Consider the following 22,315-nt stretch of genomic DNA (forward strand, 5'->3'; position numbering starts at 1 on the left):
ATCTATCTGCTCAACTGCCAGACACTGCTCCCAGCGCTCGCTCCGGTTAATCTCCAGATCTCCATTAGGAGTCCTACAGACTCCCCCAGGGATGCTCCTGTTTGCTCAAGTCTGACTCCCCCAACACCCTCATTCCCACCACCCTCTCTGAATTCCAGAATGCGTTCCTCAGCCTTTGCTGAGAACCTCTGAATTTGCTCTTAGCTACATCAAAGACAACCAAAACGACTGGCTCGCCCAAGCAACTCCTTCCTTCAGCAAAGAATAGGGAATTCTGATCGGCTTCGGAAAAATGCTTTTGACAGAACAACTGCTCGCTGGGAACCTTCCTGCAGTCTGAGTTCCAACTTCCGGGTAAGTGACGGACGTGGACTACATTTCCCAGAAGTCTCAGGAGCACAGAGCTTTCGGGCGCGGGGCGAATTTGCAGGAGGAGAGCATTTTCTTGGACCTGGTTCCCAACTCCGGACTGTTTCCCGGCTCTCATTTCCCATAAGCCTCTGTATCCACACACACATCGGACTTTGGGGTTCCTTTCCCTTGTCCTCAAGTTCTTGGACACCGAGCGGTGAGTTGGTCAGCACAGCCTGGGCAGGGTGGGAGAGCTCAGAGGTCTCCAACCGAGCCAGATCAGAACTGGCCATGAGTGAGACGGTGGTGGCCCTGGCGGGGTGACTGGTGGTAAGAAGGCTGGCATAGTGTATGCTGTACCCAGAGCCTCAAGTGTACCTGAATAGCTGAGCGGCATAGTGTGTTCCAGGGCTGAGGATGGTGTGACAGGGCCGAGGGGTGTCTTTGTGATTGTGGGTGCGGTTGGGAATGTATGACTGGGATGAGGTGTGTGGTCTTATTCCTAGGTGTAGTTTGCTCAAGGCTATCTCGAGGCTGTCTTTGGGCCTGCCACAGTTACATGACCCCAAGAAAGGACTCTCTACTAAGTCCAAGAGAGTAGTGGCAAACCTATGGCATGCATGCAGCAGCGGGCTGTTTGTATCACTGACTGAAAGTGTCTTCATGACAAACTCCTGGGAAGACGGAACAAAGAGGATCTAGAGATGGGATTCCTAGAAAAGGCTCTTCTAGGAGCTCTTTAGGAGCCAGCTAAATGTTTCAGAGTCACTGCAACTAGATCACTATTCTTGAGAATCGCTGTCAACTCAGAGACAGACTCCAGCTGCCTTTTTAATTGTGTGGATGAAGACAGATATGGCCCTAGGTGTTTTTTTACAAAAAAGAAGAGAAATGCTGGCATCTCATGATTTCCCCCAGTGCTGTCAGGTTCCTAAGAGGACCTGGAGGAGGAGGAAAGAATTTTTGCCTATTTGGAAATCCAGGATTCTGAGTTTCTTTTTTATTTATATAATTACTTTTTCTTCTAGGTCATGAGAACAGTACTTTCCTTGGCCTGAGATATCTTGACTCTATGGTCTATTCTGAGTTTTCCTTCTTGTGAATGACCCACTATCCTAGTACATCCTTCTCCTCAGTGGCTACATATTGTCCCTCTCCTCCATTATTAGCCACTTGTTCATTGGCAAATTGTTCACTCTACTGTATTGTGTTGTAGAAATACACCTCTGGGAGATTCATGCTAGAGCTTTATTTTAGACTCTGATCACTTGAGATTAATACTTAAGTGGTATTGTGTACAAACTCTGAAAACAAGTCTTTCCCACAGTCGTGACTTTATTCTTTTTTTTTTTTTGTACTGGGGATTGAACTCAGGATCTTCTGCTTGCAAACAGGCAGGAGCGCCACCACCCCAGTCATGACTTTTTTTTTTGGTACCAGGGATTGAACTTGGGACCTTTCACTTTTGAGGCAGGCACTGGAACCACTGAGCTAAATCCCCAGCCCCCAGTCATGACTTTTAAGCAAGGCAAATTAGAAGATGTTTTAAAGGAAGACAAGGTTTCAGCCAATGAATGATAATATTGTCTTCTTTCTGAGGCTTTTAGCCACAGAAATGTGATTGAGCTTTTCTGTTCAGGGATTTTTAGTTTCACCAATCAGGGCAGGAACTTTGAGATAATCTGTGGATAGAAATCTGTAACATTGCCTGACATGGATTGTTTTGGGTCGGGCTTTGTGTGGCTTGTGAGAGGCAGCACTGTGTTGTGGTCAGAGTAAGGGTTGAACCAGAGTATCTGTACTTAAATCCTGGCCCTGCCTTTTATTTGCTGTGTGAGCTTCTGGACTGGGACTCAAGACTGTAACCTGTTCACCTACTTGGGGCATTTTTTGGAGCACAGTTGACTAGCTTTATGCCATATTTGTAAAAGTAATACACAATAATGATAGGGAAAAGTTTTAGATAATTTAATAGATTAAATATTAAGGTAGTTGTAGAAGCAAAATAAGTAATGTGTTCTTGTAAGATTTGCTTTTCCCATATCTCGTTTAAGGTGACGGTAATCTGACTCTTTAACCAGTAACTTCATTAACCTAACAAAGTTACCATGCCAGGGTGAATTTACAATGTATATGTGCCTATCTTGTGTCTGTGACTTGTAAATAGGAGCTGGAATTGTATTTATACATCAAAGACCACTAGGGATGAGATAATGGCTATAAAGGATATAAAAGGGGAACCGCTGAACAAAGGGGGCTTGGATAGTAACCAGACCTGTTTCTGGCGTTCCTGCCCGCTCTCGAGAAGAAATTTTATTATTTTATCTGAATTCTGTGTTTTCGTGTGTTTCTTTCCGAGATTTCTGCAACATTTGGTGCGTTGGCCAGGCATCGGGAATGAAATAGCACTTTTGGGCATTGGCCGAACCCCACCGGAGGGAGCGGCTCTCTGTCTCCTCGAGAGGAAAAGTGTGCCCCTGGGACTAATTTCCTAGGCTCCCCAACAGGACTCAGAGACCCGCTCACCAGTGGAGGATCGCCCGAACCCGAGAAGACTATAGAAGGAGGACTGCTGCTCTTGGTGTCTTGTCTGTCTCTTTCCTTTGCTGGGTGAGAAACCCCAGGGAAAACCCCTAGTCGTTAACTTTCAGTTTTGCCTTGTGAATTTGTATTTTGTAACTTTGGGCAAACATAGCGCAGGGGCCCGATCACCCCTTGTGCTTTGCCATTTGGGGAGGTAGCTCCTCCCATTGGTTTTGGTTTATAATTATAATTTATATTACAATTTTTGGTTCACTTTGTGAACTTTGGGCAAACATAGTGGAGGGGCGATGGGATGGAATGTGGGATTGCTTGGTTACCACCTCAGTTTATGTGAGAGTGCCTGCTTTAGGAGGCTTTGGGGATAGAGATGGGAGTGAGTGGTTCTTTCCAGGGATTCCCTGATAGGTGAGCACCATCATCAATGTCCTGCTTGTCCTGGGTGGCATCTGTGTCATGTGTGACATCCTCTGACTCAGGGACCAGGGAGGTGTTGGGTGAGAGGTGGTTGGTGGGAGCAGTAAGAGGATGACCCAGATGCCTACATGATCCTAGATTCCCGGAATTATGAAAATCCTTGAAAGTTTTGTTCTATCTAAATGTATAAATATGATAAGGTGATTTATATATTTAGGGTATTAATAAATTGCAGCCAATAATAAATATTTTATCTATCATAATAACAATGTTTATGATGTAATCTAACAATGATTTAGATGCAGCTTAATAGTAATTCTTAATTTAATGGAAATAAATGTTTTAAAATAGAGATTTTAAAGTACATTTGGAAAAGTAGTTTTTTCCTATTTCTTAAAAAGAAAAGACAGCAATTGATGTTTATAAAGAATTTATGAGGGCTGGGGATTTAGCCTAGTGGTTCTGCCACCTGCCTCACAAGCACAAGGTCCTTAGTTCGATCCCCAGTACCAAAAAAGAAAATTAAAAAAAAAAAAGAATTTATGAAACAAGCACATAGTTGTATGTACACATGCACACAGTCTTTATTTGATAGAGGAGAAACTAGGATTATTTTATGCATTTCCAGATAGATGTAGATAGCTGAGTTATCTACGTCTAGAACCTGTTGACTTTCTTCTTTGGTTGCACTAATGTTTTTACTTTTCCCTACCTGAACCACAGGCTTCCAGCCTACTTGATTGCTATATTTTCCCTCTTGTTGCAGTTTGTCCTTCATACGCTCATTTTTCCTCTTGGAAATATATTCTTTCATTTCACAAGTAATGGGTGGGTTTCTGGTTTTAGGAATCGGTGACCTTCGGGGATGTGGCCATCGACTTCTCTCCAGAGGAGTGAGGTGCCTGGACCCTGGTCAGAGGGACCTGTATGTTGATGTGATGTTGGAGAACTACCACAACTTGGTGTCACTGGGTAAGGTCACCTGCCTGGAATGTATGGCAAACCACCTCTCAGTGACCTCAGCTCTCCACATGGGAAGTTACCCTGGGGACCAGCTGAGTCCCACAGCTGCCTGCTTGAGGGGTACAGCAAAGGATAAAAGACAGAGAGACAATTTTGTAGCTACATGGTGGGGTGGGAGATCAATGCCTCACGTTAGGCAAAGACACAAGACTCTCCAAGCCTGCCACTATTTATTGAGTACACATAAGCAATCAGAGGGGTGGTGACTCAAGGGACAGAGACAGTGGGTGCCATGGACTAGTAAAAGAAGAACAAAGTATTCTCGGAAGGACTGAATGTAAGTTAGTAGGGAACCTGAGTCTTCCCCTGAAGTGGGATTTTTAACCTCTCCTGCATTGTTCTGAGGAGTTAGGTCCTCAGCCAATGTTGTCTTGCTCTGAACATCATGGCTTTATGGGTGTTCATACCTCTTCTACTGGGAGGAAGTGGAGTCTCCGCATACCAACTGGCCCACAAGGCAAAGTACCCAGCAGCCTTGCACTCCCCTAGCTTTAATTCACAGATTGTGGGCCCCGACAAAGTTATAGGGCTATCTTTGAAGAAATTTCTTCTCTTCATTCTCAAAGGAATGTTGTAATTCTTTGTTGGGCTAGAAATGGGGTCTTTGAGCCAAGTGTGGTAGCACATGCCTATAATCCTGGAACTGGGGAGGCTGAGGCAGGAGGATCACTGTGAATTCAAGGCCACCCTGGACTACATAGATGTAACAAAGCAAAGAGAACAAAACAAAGCAAAAAAAAAAAAAAAAAATCCCACCAAAACCAAACAAACCAAAAACAGGCTCCTTGAGCACCTTGATTTTCCCCATCCCGCAGAGATCTTCAGCTCTTCCCTGGCCCTTCTGTAGCTGACTCTTTAATGACCAAGGTGCCATATTTGCACTGTAGGGTCTGTATTCCTAACCTTTGTCAAAGAAACCGGGTCACATGCTGTGTTCCCTTCAGACTTTCTACACTGTTGCTACTCGTAGTGTGGCTCTTTTGTCTGAGGAGCCACCAGACAAAAGTCAATGAAGGAGAGAACACCAAAAATTCAGAAAGGGAGAGAGAAGAGCCCAGATGACAGGCAGTTTCATTGGTTTGGGGCAGGAATGTATGTGCATTGTTTTCTCTGTGATTAGAAGCCATGATTTGGCTTACCCAGTGTGGGTGTGTGTTAAATTTATCTTTGTATTGTAAAGTATTGCATAACATTGGGTTCTTCCAGGGCTGGCCAGAAATACAGCATGTCAGGTCCTATCCTGGACCTGCCCCAAAGAATGCATTTACACAAGATCTGCCAAATGATCCTGTACCCATTGAAGTGAGAAACACTGTTCTTTATTCTTTCCTGACCCACATGCAGGGAGAACTACTAGCAACAGAGTCCTGATATGCTGTAACTTTCGAGAGCTTTTGCACTGTATATAGGGGTGGATAACATGGACAGAATGCATTTAATACTAAAGCGAACACATTCCTTACAAGAGATCTGAAGTTGAAAGTTACACCCTATGAACTGTGCATTTAACATTGAGTTAAGTCCTAAACTGTCTCATGAAATGTCCTGTTTTTGTCCTAGCAATATAACAGCAGTAGTTTAAAAAGAAAAAGAAAAGAACAGCAGTAGCAAATGTAATTTCAGTAGTTAGTACTGTGCTTACTTTATACGAGGCTCTGTTCTAAGCAGTGTAAATACACTAACTTATTTAATCTTAACATCCTCGGGATGTGGGTACCACATTCCCATTTTCTAGATGAGAATACTAAGGCACACGCAGTTTAAATGACCTTCAAGCTCACAGAGTTGGTGGGAGGTGTTGGCAGGAAGTGAACCTAGAAAGTCTGGCTCCAGAGTCTGATTTCAACTTCTGTGTTGTATTTACTCTGAAGAGATGGAGCTCTGAATGAGTCTAAAACAAGATCATTTTCTTACTGAGGTGATCTCATCTTTTTATTCTCAGATGTCTTTATCAATATTATTTTTACCTTTATTACAAATTGAACTAAATGTTTTTGAGTTTACAACTTAAAAAATGCCTAGATCATTTGGCATTTCTTTTTTTTGCAAGCCGACTCCCTTTTCCTAAGCCAGATGTGAGGGCATTATTAGGGCAAGGAGAGCACTGGGGATGGCGTGAGGGGAAAGACAAGAACTTGGAACCCTGGAGGGAAAAGCAAGGTGGAGGCAGGAACCATCTCTTCAGGGGACAGCCTCACAGGTCACAGAGGAGAAGGAGGAGGAGGAGAAGGAGGAGGACTCATGAACAAGATTGATAACTTGCCAATTTTCATGCACTTTATAGTAGGGGAGAAATATAAAATAAGTAAGTGAATAAATAATATAATAACTCATGTTCCTTAGGAAAGATAAATAGCAAAAATGAATAGAAAATGATGGGGATTGAAAGGGATAAGTTAGAAAAGATGCCCAGGGAAAGCTTTCTAGAACAGAGACAGAGTCTGGGGGTAAGCTGTGTAAGATATTCATCTGGAGGAGGAGTTCATTAATTTTAATGAACAGCAAATGCAAAGGACCTGTGGTTGGAAAGAAAGTTCATAAGGCCAGAGCAGGTAGTAAGGGAGGATGTACTAAGAAATTAGGTCATAGCTGGGTGCAGTGGTGTATGCTTATAATCCAAGCATACTAGGAGGCTGAGGCAGGAAGATCATAAGTTTGAGTCCAGACTGGGCAATTTAGTGACTTAGCAAGACCCTGTCTCAACATAAAAAATAAAAAAGGGCTGGGAATGCAAAGGTCCTGAGTTCAATCCTCAGTACTGAAAACAAATTAGGTCTTAGAAGTAGGCAATGAGGGCCGGGGATTTAGCTCAGTGGTTCCACTGCCTGCCTCACAAGTGCAAGGTCCTGAGTTTGATCCCCGGTACCAAAAAAAAAGTAGGCAATGAGTAGATAATAAAGTTTTATTGTTTTTGTTTTTAGCATCCAGTGAGTTATGTAAACAAAAATTTTATCCAAATAATTTTGAGCTAATTGAGTTCTGCATTATGTCAAACAAAACTAGCTATTTCTAGTATCTGTTATTTTGTAAGGCAAAGGGACAAATCTGTGTGCTTGCCCAGTGGGCCTTTAAGTAGAGCAAAGGGTAGATTTTATGTAAAAAACATAATCTGGGGCCGGGGATTTAGCTCAGTGGTTCCGGTGCCTGCCTCAAAAGCGCAAGGTCCCCGAGTTCAATCCCCGGTACCAAAAACATAAAATAAAATAAAATAAAAAATAAAATAAAATAAAAAACATAATCTGCTATGATTTGTTACATTATCCTTAATTTGGAAAAAACAGTGTCATAAGGAGTTGTCACAGGAGCTTGAAAGTGACAGAGTTGCCTTGACTCCCCAGTCAAAACAGTACTCAAACAATAAACATAACAGTAATAAAGAATTTCAATTTAAAATAATTTAAAATACTGTCCTATTTAAATGTAGTTTAGATGTATGATAAAAGGGAGCTAAAAGCACAAAAATTTGCATCTTGAAATTTAAAGTCTACATAGAGGCATGGCAGATTAACCTTTTATTTTCTCCATATACTGAAAATAATGAACATTAATTTCCTCATATAGAGACACTGAGCTCATTGTTTTCCTTTAGCTTTGCTATCATCTTGTACCTAAGTTACTTTTTTCTTACATGGTGACATGATATAGCATTTCCCATGTACTTGGGAGTACAGTATTGTCGTAACGTTCCAGGCTGAATGACGATATTGCTTAAGCTTTCATTTTCAATTTTAAAATCTAGTTCACAGTATTAATGTGGTGTAAGATTATGTGTGGGTCACACTGATCTCACCATATCAGTTTGAGCTTAACTGAATGAAAGTGTACTTAAAAATAGTAGAGAAATAAGTGAAGTTAATTGAATGATAACTCAAAATGTTTACTACCTGTTTTATGAATATCTTCTTAGTTGCTTTTCATATGCAAAATAATTTACTATGAAGATCATTATTTCTAAGCCTGTTACAGATCTTATAATTTACAGTGATCCTTCAACAGCAGTATAATTACTGTTGAGTTTTAAAATGGGGAGACACTTAACATTTTTTAAATAAGGTAACTGTAGACTCACATACTTTGCAACATTCTCTGAAATTATAGAATCAATCCTTTTATAAAAATATAGCTAATAAATTAAATATATGTTTAATTGAACATAATAGTTTTATAATTGTAAACATTTATGAAATTAATGTTAAGTTTTCTCAGAGGTTGGTAAAGAATGAACCTGGAAGCCAAATCCACCTGTTTTTGTGATTAAAGGAGAATTGGGACATGCCATGCCCATTTGTTTATGTTTATATCACATCTATGCCTGCTTTCTTGATAAAAGGGCAGAGCTGAGTAGTGGGAACTGTGTGGCCCTATATAGAACAACGTTCCTAAACCATAGCTTATCTGACGAGTACCACAGGTATAGAAAACTCAGGTATTTCAGGACATATTTCTATGATTAAAATATGCCCAAGGCTAGCATAAATTATAATATTTTTCTAAGACAGTTTTAAAGTTGTGATAAAATCTGGAAGATGACATTATCATACTAGGCTAATATTCAAGGATTTATTTTATATGACTTGAATTCTTATTATATTTATATATCACATAAACTTTTTTGTTTTCAATACTAGGGATTGAACCCAGGACCTTCACAGGGGGCCACATCCCCAGCCCTTTTTACTTTTTATTTTGAGACAAGGTCTCGCTAGATCACTAAGTTGCACAGGCAGGGCTTAAACTTGTGATCTTCCTGGCTTAGCCTCCCAGAGTGCTGGGATTACAGGTGTGCACCACTACACCTGGTTTTATATCAACTTTTAAAAGTGTTTTAAATACACTGAAAATTGAATAGTAGTGCTTTCTTTTTTATCTTGTAACATGATAAACAGGGCCATTATTTTAACTTGGAAGTAAACCCTTTGTCTATATTTTTAAAAGAGCTACAACAGTTAAAGCATTGGGAATATAATTTTTCTTTGTTAAAAATTGTGACTTGTATTTTGTAAAAGCACATGTAAGTACTTTTTAGTCCCTATACTTATAAACTATTACCACAGAACATCCTTAGATTTTTAAACTCTCATTTACTAATTTTCTTTTTTTCATTCTAGAACTATTTGGAGTTGAGAAAATTGAAAATCTGCCAAAATGGTCCCTGTACTTCTAAATTATCTTTAATGAAAAGCCTGCCACTTTGTTGGGTATGCCTGGAAATTTAGATAATAGTGAATATACATATAGAAACTGAATTCTCTGAAGAGGAAACTTCATTGTTTCATGCTTGCAAATATTTTATTTAAATCAGAGCATACACAGAAGATACTGTTTCTGTGCCTGAAAGATACTCAAGAGTGATGTAAAATAGCGAAGCCCATTTCACCAGTTGTGTAGTCAGGACTAGTCAGTCTAGAATCTGGTAATCATTAGATTGTAATCTTGCTGTGGAATAGGGCATGATTCAAACCACGAGGTACCTGGAGAATCCATTACAAAAATACACATTAACCCACCATTAGTGACTTATGAGAAGTATAAGGTGTGGGAAGTGATGACATAATTTCCTGTAGATCAGCTATGTTGGGCTTAGTTTTTTGGTACGGAGGATCGAACTCGGGTCCTTGTGCTTGCAGGGGAGGTGGCGGAACCACTGAGCTAAATCCCCGGCCCATACGTTGGGCTTTTTGACCCAGTATGTATTAAAGTCAATTAGAAAGTAGAGATCATTCCTTTTCTCCCAACAAATCACATACAAATAACCAAACAGACAATATATCAAGGTTGGAAGTTTAGCTAATAAACTCTGGAGTTAAACTCAGATCTTATAGGAAACTTTTGGCAAGAGGTAAAGGAAACATGCTACATATCATAGAAAGCTTAGACTAGGTTAGACAAACTATAAGCAGCCAAAGTCCATAACAGTAAGAACTTGATCACCGTTAAGAACATACGTAGGGGCCAGGGATTTACCTCAGTGGTTCTGCCACCTGTCTCACAAGCGCAAGGACCTGAGTTCGATCCTCAGTACCAAAAAAAAAAAAAAGAAAGACATACATAGAAGGGATGTTGAATGACTACATCTTTAGACACAGCCCTTGGTTGATGGAAGCTCACATTTTGGTTTAAGGCTATCATCACCATGAGAAAATAAGCCGTGCTGAAGTGCTCTCAGTGAGTCCTTCAGAAAACTATCAAGTCAGACCATTAAGATCATGAGAGCTGGAAAATCAAAACTGAGCTGATTGTGTAACAGGGGACCCTTGATGCTCATGAGTGAGATCAGCAAGTCTCCTAATTCAGTTCACTCCCAGTAGGTATTTTCTGTTTCTGTTTTATTTCTACTATAGAGGTGTTTTGTTTTTTTTCCTAGTAAAGGAAAAAAAATGTGTGGTTTTCTTGTTTTGTTTCAGATTTGGAGTCAACATATGGAACAAAAAATGTGTTTTCTGGAAAGAATATTTTTGAAATAAATTTTTTCCAATGGGAGATAAAGGAAAAAAATAAAACCCTTGGCCTAGAGGCATTCATTTTCAGGGATAATTGGAAATACAAAAGCAAAGTTGAAGGACTACAGGAACATCAAGAGGGATACTTTCATCAGATGCTAAGAAGCAATGAAAAAATACACGCATACAAAAAAAGCAAATCTCATATCCCACATCAACGAATTCATAATAGAGAGAAAACTTCTGTTTGTAAGTAATGTGGGAAAGCTTATAGCCATGACTCCAAACTTGTCCAACATGAGAGAACTCACACAGCTGAAAAGCATTTTGAATGTAAAGAATGTGGGAAGAACTTTTTTAGTGCCTATCAATTTACTGTGCATCAGAGATTTCATACTGGTGAGAAACCCCATGCATGTAAAGAGTGTGGAAAGGCCTTTAGTTGTGGTTATCATCTTACTCAGCACGAGAAAATTCACACTGGTGTGAAATCTTATGAATGTAAGGAATGTGGGAGGCCTTCTTTTAGGGCTCAAGCCTTGCTAAACATAAGGTAATTCATACAGGTGAGAAACTATAAATGTAGAGCATGTGGGAAGGCTTTCAGTCATGGTTATCAAATAACTCAGCATCAAAAAATCCATACTGGTAAGAAACCTTATGAATGTAAGGTATGTGGACAGGCTTTTTGTTGGGGTTATCAACTTACTCGACATCAAATATTCCATACAGGTGAGAAACCCTATGAATGTAAAGAATGTGGGAAGACTTTTAATTGTGGATCAAATCTTGTTCAATACAAAAGAATCCATACTGGTGAGAAACCTTATGAATGCAAAGAATGTGGAAAGGCCTTTAGCCAGGGCTATCACCTTACTCAACATAAGAAAATTCATACTGGTGAGAAACCTTTTAAATGTAAAGAGTGTGGGAAGGCCTTTATTTGGGGTCCAAGCCTTGTTAAACATGAAAGAGTCCACACTGACAAAAAAATCCTATGAATCTGAACCATGTGGGAAATGTTTAGTAATGTCTATTAACTAAGCGTTCATCAGAGATTTCATACTGGTGAGAAATGTCATCAGTGTGAAGAATTTAAGAACATCTTTACTAATGGTTCAAATTTTGATCAGCTGGAGAGAACTGATAGTAATAAACCCTGTGGATATAAAGAATGTAGGGAAGCCTCTATATGGACAATTTATTCAAATAAGAAAATTTATGCTGATGAAACATTATGATGAAGAAAGATAAAAGAACATTTTTGTGTATGGACAACTTAATGAGAAGAAATCTTACTCTTTTTTTTTTTTTTTGGTACCAAGGATCGAACTCGGGTCCTTGCGCTTGCTCAGTAGGCGGCAAAACCACTGAGCTAAATCCCCAGCCCCTAAGAAATCTTACTCTTGAGAAAGCCTATGAATGTAAGGAATGTGCAGTTTTTCTTGTGTATGGATAATAGCAAAGATATACTAGTCAGAAATATTTTGAATATAACGAATATGTAAAGGCCTGTGTGATTTTATCAAACATCAATATGTAGGGCCGGGGATTTAGCTCAGTAGTTCTGGTGCCTGCTTCACAAGCGCAAGGTCCTGAGTTTGATCCCTGGTACAAAACAAAACAAAACAAAACAAAATCAATATATAGATGTGAAGCCATTTAAAGGTAAGGAATATGTGAAGATTTTTATCCATTGGCACAAGGTCTGATGAACATCATTTATACTTGTTAGAAATGTAAGAAATAGGTCCAGGGGTTTAGCTCAGTGGTGCTGCCACCTGCCTCGAAAGCACAAAGTCCTGAGTTTGATCCCTGGTACCAAAAAAAAAAAGGAACTAAAAAGAGGGGCGTAGATGTGGTAAACAACATAGAGTACATCAGAGAATTCATCTGAAAGAGAAATTTTGAATTGGGAGAATAGAAAGGCTCTTAGTTAGGTACTGCTCAAATTATTTTCTAGAGATTAATGCCAATTCACAAAATATTCACCTGTCCACTATGAGACAAATGCACACAATTTTTTGGAAACTTGTCGCACTTTGGTATTATCATAACATTTTAACTGTGTTTTACAGAAGTATCAGCCCATGAGTGATTAGAAATTGAAAACAAAACGTTTGTCCTTCTCTGGGAATAATTTTAGAGACATCATTCACACTTTTTAAAACATGAGATAAACCAACAATAGGATTTAATTCAAATAATCCTTTATTTGTTTTCTCTCTGATGAGACGAGAAGAAAGTTCATAGTATAGGAAGATACAGAAAATAAGGGAATCAATTTTCTTATGCCCATGACAACATAGAATTTATACCAGATGTGTATGTGCAGAGGCCTAGCAACACCATTCAATCTTTGTTGTATATTAATAAATTTGTCTTTGACAACCACCCTGTTAATGTAACAAATAGGGAAACCCTTATACGTGACAGAAATCATACTTGTTGCCAGTGCACCTCCTTACTATTTGTGGGATGTCAGACCAAATGCTTATTCTCTTTTATATTTAAATTAAGTGCTAATGATGCTAACTATCTCATTCGAGCTGTTGTAGACATTGGATGGATTTAGTATGTCCCAGATCCATGGAAGAGTATCTGGCATAGAGCTTATGACCAATACATATTAGTTGTTCTTCATCATTAATATTACTACTGTTGGATTCTTAGGGAAAGCCATTTGGTGTAGTGCATTTAGAAAACTCTCCCTTAACCATTCACTCATTCTGGAAAAATTGATAAAATGAAAGTTTGAAAGGATTTTTTTGGATTTATCCCTTAAGTTGCACAAAAAATTGAATCTGGAAAAAAAAACAGTTTAAGAAAGCTGTTTCTAGAATGGCATGTTTGTGTTTTTTCTCATGGTGAATTACCTCATGGTGAAATTTAATAATCTGCCTCCATCCTTTATATTTTTCATAAAATGGAGTGAGAGCTAATGGCTCTCTTAAACATATTTGGCTGGAACACTTCATAGATGGTGATGTGTACTTCATATTGCAGCACATCAGAAACATTATACCCATGTTTCAAACCATTACCAATGCTAAGTTTGATCACTTGATTAATTATAATAGTTGTAGCATGAATCTTTACAATAGAGCTCTCCATTGTAAAGGTCCATTATACAACTAGTAGAACTGGCAAACTTAGGTCAGCTACTCTTGGAAATATATAACTATATGTATGTATTTTAATATTTGGAAATAAGAATGCATCTTAAAATTGATGGCTCTTGAAAAGACTTTCACCAGGTGGCTGTTGTGCCTTAGTGCCAGCATCAAAGCATGTTTATTATGAAACAGAATATGCCTTTATGTTCTCACACAATAAGACAACAGCCCTTTGAAAAGTATTCCTTTCAAAAAAAATGACAATTCCATCAAAACTGCTTTGACAACCACATGTGTGAGGTTCATCATTATAAAACCGTCCTCACCCCATGTGTATTTTGTGCAGAGAGAGCTCCTATGACATCACTGTTCAGTCATTCACCATCTAGTGGTTGAAATCATTCACACAACTGGAGTTTCAATAATCAAGTGTAAAACAAAGCAGAAAACTGGGCTGGGGATTTAGCTCAGTGGTTCTGGCACTTGCCTTGCAAGTGCAAGGTTCCAAGTTCTATCCCTGGTACCAAAAAACCCCCCAAAAAACAAAGAACAAAGCAGAAAACTTAGAATTTTAATAGAATCTATCCTTCTTAAATAGTATCTATCTCTGTCTGCCCCAGTACCATATTTACATGTTAACCAGGAGATGGTGCTTTGTCTCAGCACTTTTGAAATGATGTTTTAAGAATCACCAGTGCCTACTAATACTTGACAAGGAAGGGGGATTATTTGACTAAGGAAGTTGATGTATAACATCTACTAAATCTTTTAGGAACAATCAAAAGCATTTCATTAGCTTCTCAAAGTTGTTCAAACTGATGTATTCCATCATGATGGAAATACCAGTTCCCAGTATCTATTATTACCTTAGGTATGTGAAACAGCATTAGGAATGCTGCCATAACCAAAAGAGGGTCTAGCATTCGAAACTGCAATCATCAAGTCTTGTTTGGTATGACTGAATGGCAGTTAGCAACTTGCTTTCAAATGGCTGCCTTCTGCTACTATTTCCTTTCTTTGTGAATAAAAAATACTTCTTGTATCCATGCAGGAATGGCTCCAGAGGCATTTTTTTTTGGTTCTTTCTTGTTTGTAGTTTTTGTCGTTCATTTTTTGTTGTTGTTTGTGATACTTGATATTGAACCCAAGGCCTTTGCACTGAGCTACATGCCTAGCCCTTTTTCTTCAGAGACATGGTCTCACTACATTGTCTAGGGATTCAAACTTGTGATCCTCCTGCATCAGTCTCCCATAGTTCTGAGATTACAGGCATGGGCCACCATGCTCAGCTGGCTCCCAAGTTTTATCAAATGCTATTTCATCTCTTTCTGGAGTTATGTAATATTTAATTTGTAGTGTGTTTTTTTTTCTGTACCGGGGATCAAACTCAGGACCTTGCAGTTGAAAGGCAGGCATGGTGCCACTGAGCTAAATCCCTGGCCCTGTAATATTTAATTTGTTAATGTGATAATTTATAATGACAGATTCTTTTTTCTCAGCACCAATACATTGAAATCAATAAAAAACTATGAGTACTTGGAATCCCAGAAGGAAGAGTTACATGCAGAAAAAATATATAAATACATAATAGCTAAAATTTTCTGGTATTTTAAAAAAGGCATAAATAAGTACAGATTTTAGAGGCTCCCAAAATCCTAGACAAGACTAACACAAAGAAAATCTTACCTGGGAATGTCATACTCAAACAGCTGAAAGTCAAAGGTAGTGACAAAATTATGAAAGCACCCAAAGGAAAAGGATACATTTCCTACAGAAGAGGAAAAGCAACTCGAATAACTCCATAATTTCTTTTTTTCATAATTTCATTACTTGTATGTGCGCATATATTTTCCAAACTTTCAACCACAATTCTATATCCAGAAAGACATCACAAATAAAGGCATTTGGAGGTGTAGGTATAGCTTAGTGGTAAAACATTTGCCTACAATGTGACGCCCTGGTTCTGATTCTCAGCACTGAGAAAAGAAAAAGTATAAAGGCATTTCTGGAAAAAGAAACTAAATATTTATATTACCATTGGTAAACATGCAGACAAGCAAATTAAGTTCTCCAAACTGATGGGAAATGGTAGAAGAAGGAAATTCAGATCTTTGAGAAGGAACACAGAGCATGGGAAATGGCAAAGATGAGGTTTTTCATCTCAGTTTATTTAAGATATATGACTTTAAAATTCCAACTGGAGTGACAATGTGACTTTCCCTGAGTTACTTCTTAATTCTAAATAAGAAATGTACCAATACAATGGGAAGAGCTGGTGGTCAATATATGAATCGAGATCATACATCATTCCATTGTATGTTCCCTAACATTTTGCAATATTAAGTATGGAATATTGTCTGTGAAGTGGTCTTATCAAAAATGTTTAATCAGAAATCTACTTAACCTTCTAGACATAACCTCTAGTTCACAGTAAATATAGAAGACAAATATACCTTGAGAAACAACAGGACAAATAAAGGATGTGCAACAGAATATAGGTCAGCTCTCCTAAATTTTCAAGTGAGTTCATATCATATAATGGTGGAAGATGGGTTCTTCACCAAAAGTGACTTAATAAGCCTTCATTATGTAAAATATATGAGCTTGGTTTAGTTCTTAGCTTTTTTTTAAAAAGCAGTGATAAAAGACAATCTTTGGGCCAGGGATTTAGCTCAGAGGCACAGTGCCTGCCCCACAAGTGCAAGGTCCTGAGTTCGATTCCCTGTACCAGAAAAAAAAAAGACAATCTTTAAACAATTGGAGAAATTTGCAAATGGACTGAACATTAGAGGACATTATGGGACTACTGTTATTTTTAGTGACAATATTTTAATAGTTATGTAGTAGATTATCTTTCATCCTAGGAGTTACAAGTTGACTTTTTTTCAGTGTTGGTGAATGAAACCAGGGCCTTGGGCATGCTAGGCAAGCACTCAAATTTTAGTATATGTGCTGCCAAAGTAAGCGCTAGGCAAGCACTCTACTACTGAGCTAAATCCCAGGCCTGTATGTTCACTTTTTATAGGTAAAGTAGTATCTAAGAATGCACTTAAAACAATATGGATATATATATATATATATATATATATATCTAAGAAAGAGATATGTATGTCTGTATGTACCGACACACACACATGAGACATGCACGTGTCTATATGTTTGTGACTATATATATATATACACAAAGAAGAGACATCAGATTCACTGCCACTAGTTGGAGAGCAAATAAGCTTTCATTGTGCCACTGAAAAGCTACCTTTCTCCTAAATATATAAGTCTGAAAACATTCATAAACTTGGAGAAAATTTTTCCAAGTCAACATCAGTCTTTTGACTACCCATCTATTAATTTCTAATATCTTCATATCTCAGGGCATGTAGATTGCTTGTTATGTTACAGAATTTATTATGAGAAAATTTCAAATCATGCTCTAGTTTTTCACCAGCTATACTGTCCACATTCAATAAAGACAGTATTTCTTTCCCCCCTTTAGGAGGATAAATTCTGAATAAGAACATTCCTTGGTTAATATACAGAATTTTGTTTAGCGTGAATGAGACTAAGTGATGATAGAAAGTTTTTGAGAATATTAAATATCTACTGTCTTTACTATTAGTAGTACTGATTGCCTCAAAAATAGTACAGTAAGCAAGTACCATGTGCCAGATGCCCTTCCAAGGGTTTATCTTTTTATGTTAAGTAGCTTATGTATATTTTTCCTAAAGGTCATTTTATAGTAAAATTATAAATACAACATTGACATGAATCATTTAAGCAACTGATCCTCTCTAACCATTAAAAGAATGTCTTTTTGCCTTGGCATCAACCAACTGGGAAATAATGTGAGAATTCACGGGTCTGGGCAGGTAATGAATCCTGGGCTGGGGCTTTTGGCAACTTAAGGAACCAGGTAGAACATTCCTCCCTTCCCAGGGAATATTCCCCTTTTGACAAGAACAGACAAGTGAAAACAGCAACATTTAAACAGCTCAATTTTAAATTCTGTTACTTGGTAAAAATATTTTTTTTCTTGATACTTTCTTCCATTTGATATCAGTAGAAGCTTTAAACATCATGAAACTGACTTGGCTATAAATGGAGATATTGTACCAAAACAAACAGACAAAAAATGCAAAAGACACACACAAAACCCTAAATAAAACCTCAAGTTTGGTCTTGGGGATTTACATATCACAAAAACCATCAACTCAAGTGATTTCTTGGCCAGCTATTCGATACACACCACTGATAAAGGAGATTGCCAACACATCTTTTTTTAACAAAGCGAGTGTGACACTAGGTAACTTAAAAAAAAAAAAACTGTACTTCATACACAGGATCTCCAAGAAGGCCATGCATAAACCCTTGTGAAGACTTAAGCCAAGCCACGTCCATTAGGCTGTGGACTAGCCATAATGGTAAAGGATGTTCCACAACTAAGTTTCCCTCCTCTTTACATTAAGAGTTTCTCACTACTGTGAAATCTTTGCTATTGAGTAAGTTGATAGTGCTGATGAAAGGCCTTCTCACATTTCTTACATTTGTGTAGTTTTGGGTGAAGGATATAGCTCAGTGGTTCCGCTACCTGCCCCACAAGCACAAGGTCCCGAGTTTGATCTCCGGTACCAACAAAACAAAACAAAACATTTGTGTAGTTTCACACCAGCATGAATTCTCTGATGGTGAATAAAATGATCACTACATTTAAAAGCCTTCCCACATTCTCTACTGTTTTTTTTTGTTTGTTTGTTTGGTGCTGGGGATTGAACTTGGGTCCTTGCACTTGGGCAGCAAGCGGCGAAACCACTGAGCTAAATCCCCAGCCAACATGCTCTACTTTTATAGCATTTTTCACCAGTATGAATTCTCTTATTTTGAGAAAGCTCTGAGTTAGAATGAAGGACCTTCTTATATCCTTTACATATATAATGTTTCAAACCAGAATTAACTGTCTGATCATAAATTAATTTAGAATTAAGTCTAAAGGTTTTCCCACATTTCTTACATTCTAGGGTTTTCTCCCTGACATGAATTGATGTGTTTTAAGTTCTCCAACATGATTGAAGGCTTTCCTACATTGCTTGCATTCCTATGGTTTTAAATCAGTATGAATTATCTGATGTTGAAAAAGATGTGAATGAAGCTTAAAAATCTTCCCACATTCTTTCCATTCATGTAGCTTCTCACCAGTATTAACTGTCTGATGTTCCATTAAGTTGAAAGCCTCTAAAAATTTTTAGAAGTTTTCTCCCATTACTTCTGTGAACATTTTTTTTAATGTCAATTGTACTTTCTCCTGTTTTTTCGTGGACTCCTATCTGTCTTATGTTATTCATCTTTGCAACATCTAGCAGCTGCTGGATTGATTTCTTGTGGTCCTTTACTATATTTAGGAAATCTCTGTTTTCACAGTCCTTAACCACAATACTGTCTTCTATATTTGATATTCTATCTTCAGATTCCCTTAATCTTCTGTGGATACTTTCAATGGAGTTTTTGATCTCCTGAATATATGTTTGAATCTGTTTCATGGATTCCATTTCTTTCTTATATTGGGCGATCATGGTTTCCATTTCTTTCTTATGCTGGGCATTCATGGCTTCCAGCATGTTTCTGAGCTCATCTATGTTTTTATCTGTTTCTGTTCTAGAGCCTCTAATCATGTCTCTCACTCTGCTCACCATCTCTGTAGTTATCTGGGAGATTATTTCTGCTCTGAATTGTTCTTTTCTTTTTTCTTTTTTTTTTTTGGTACCAGGGATCAAACTTGGGTCCTTGTGCTTGAGCAGCAGGTGGCGAAACCACTGAGCTAAATCCCTGGCCCTGCTCTGAATTTTTCTAGAGCCTCATTCATCTGTTTTGTTACTTCCTGTGCTATCAGTTCAGGGTGTCCAGGTGGTTGATTATCAGTCTTTTCCACCTCGTTTCCCCCAGAATTTACCCTTGGTGGGGTGCAAGTCTGAGTTTGTGCCTTGCTTAAATGTCTCCTCATTTTTGTTTTAGGTACTGTCCTTGGTTTAGTTCCTCAGTTGATACTTTGAAGTTGCTTATTATAAGTATCTTTGTTGATGTATTTAGAACCCTTATGGAATGATTGCTTCTCAGAGGTGTCTTCCAGATATGGCTGGTCTTTATGTTTTGAGTCTCTAATGACTCTGAGACTATCTCATTTTCATTATACCAGGAAGGACAACTGATTAGATCACTCACAACACCTTAGCCCAAGTGTTACAATCAGCAACACAATAGCATCAAGTACCTCTAAAAAATGACAATTTGTAGTAGTTATTAATCTATCACCTTTAACTGCGTGGATTAAATAAAAATTGAGGACCAACCCAACATATGTTTATAGTGAATAAACTCTTCAATATAGCAACTGTCCCCTTCAGGATGGGGAGTTAGAAGGAGTTGGGGAGGGAAGAATAGGTAGGCAGAAGGATAGGGGAAGGTTAGCAGTGAGGCCAGAGGACACAGGCAAGAGAAGGAAAGAGAAGAAAAGAAAAATAAAGAAGAAATATGAATTAGAGCCAGAACAGGAACACAAAGGGAGATGAAGAACTATATGGGACAGCAAGGGAGAGAAAGAGAGAAAGAAAAGAGAAAAGAAAGAAAAAAGAAAAATAAAAATTTTAAAAGAGTAGAAAAAGAAGAAAAAAATTAAAAATAAGAGCAAAAAATAGTGATAATTTTGAAAATAACAAATAAAAGATAAAAATGAAGGCCTCCTTAAGGGTATGTCTCTGCTGTCACAATAGACAACATAGGCAGCAGTGCGCAGTTATAAGTCAATGAGTCTCAGTAAGCCAGTCACAGACCCGTGAGATTCAGGCAGATTTCTGGCTGCATGTGCCAAGTTGAGCTCCCTGTACTCCTGCAGGGTTGAACTCTGCAAGGTTCTATTGCAGGTTCCAGCTGCCTTTCCCCTGAAGACAGTTCAGGTTCTGATGGGAGGTGATCATCCCTCCAACTTACCAAGTACGGTGGTCTGATGTGCCTTTATTGCAGAGATTCTCTTCACTTTTCCAGTGGGCCTCAGTTTTCATCAGGGAGCCTGAGAGAGGGCCTCTTTCTGTTTTGTTCACTTCTGCAGCTCAGGACAATGGCCTTTATGTCCCCCTGTGCCCCGTCTCCTGGTTGCGGCAAGCCGGATGAAGTGGGGCTCCAGTCAGCCCGGGACCACTCTGTTCTCCCTTTCTATAAAACCTCAAAGTTACTCTAAACTACTTGAAGACAGATTTTTTTTTCTGTACCTGGGATCGAACTCAGGACCTTGTTCTTGCGAGGCAGGCATGGCGCCACTGAGCTAAATCCCTCGCCCAAGATCTTGAAACACTGTCCTTTCCATCATGGCCAAGATGATTAAAATCCTTTTCCTGCCTTTCCCTGCTTGTCTCCTTGATTGACACTGGAATTGGTGGCTAAATCTGGTCTGATGGGGCCCCTGGAGCCAGGGCTTTTGCCCCAAAACTTCAATAGTATTTTCTCCAACTCCCTGCCAATGCAAGGACACTAATGTTAGAGAGAAGCGGAGAATTTTACTGTCTCTATTTCATGTTTTGCTCCATGGTTGTGAAATAGATCAGGTACTCCCATGCAGCTCTCAGGCCTTAATCTATTAACCACTACAGATGGAGACATGTCTTTCTCTATCTCCTTTGCTAACAATGTATGGAATGCACCCTCCCAGTATCCTTACTCCTATTCCAAGGACCAAGTGTAATGTTAACAGGGCAAGACACCAGCTTCTCTCCAAGGATGAGATCAGCCACTAGTCCATTTGCTATAGGGGTGAAATCACCTAAAACATGAGGAAGACATCTAAAGTAATGTTATATTCGTGATCTAATAGAAAAGTACCAGCCCCTAGCCCACACCAGTGAAGCAATAAAACCCACCCCCATTCTTTTGTTAATGTGTCAGTCTGATCCTCTCCCTCAGAGCAGTGACTCTTTTAGCTCCTCAAGCTAAAGCCCCTTCCTTATTTCCTTTACTTTTTTTTTTTTTTTTCTACCAAGATCGAACTCAGGACCTCCTGCTTGCCAGGCAGGTGCTGTGTCGCTGAGCTACATCTCCAGCCCAATTTTCTTTACTTTGTAACTCCAATAAATCTACCTTGTCCTCTCACTGCTGTGTCCTGAAATTCTTTTTTCTATGAGGAAAGTCGATGAACCAGGGTGGGTTACAAGCCAAGTTGGGGCCATATAATAAAGCTCGTTCAGTGTTGCTCAAACCGCTCCGTGTTTTGCTTATTAGCTTATACATAGCATTCCTTTATAGTTATTTTCCATTTTTTTCATATTTCTAACTTCTGACACGTGGACAAGGAAACAATGAGAAAATGAGAACGCAGGCTGAGCTCTCCAAGTAATGAAGGAGACTCCACCTGTTAATATAAAAAGAAAATTGCAGGGTGGCGGGAAGCTC

General features: G+C 38.7%; 1 pseudogene across 1 annotated transcript; it reads left to right on the plus strand.

The window, feature by feature from the left end:
• Positions 1 to 91: 91 nt before the first annotated feature.
• On the plus strand, positions 92 to 21,897 carry Znf283 (zinc finger protein 283; annotated as a pseudogene). The gene is made up of 3 exons (XR_015447137.1): positions 92 to 109; positions 205 to 568; positions 10,737 to 21,897. The product of XR_015447137.1 is annotated as a zinc finger protein 283 (transcript).
• The last annotated feature ends 418 nt before the right edge of the window (positions 21,898 to 22,315 follow it).

The sequence above is a fragment of the Heterocephalus glaber genome, unplaced genomic scaffold (assembly GCF_053883595.1).
Source record: "Heterocephalus glaber isolate CG9 unplaced genomic scaffold, H.glaber_assembly_v1.0 deba00001744, whole genome shotgun sequence".
NCBI lineage: Eukaryota > Metazoa > Chordata > Mammalia > Rodentia > Bathyergidae > Heterocephalus > Heterocephalus glaber.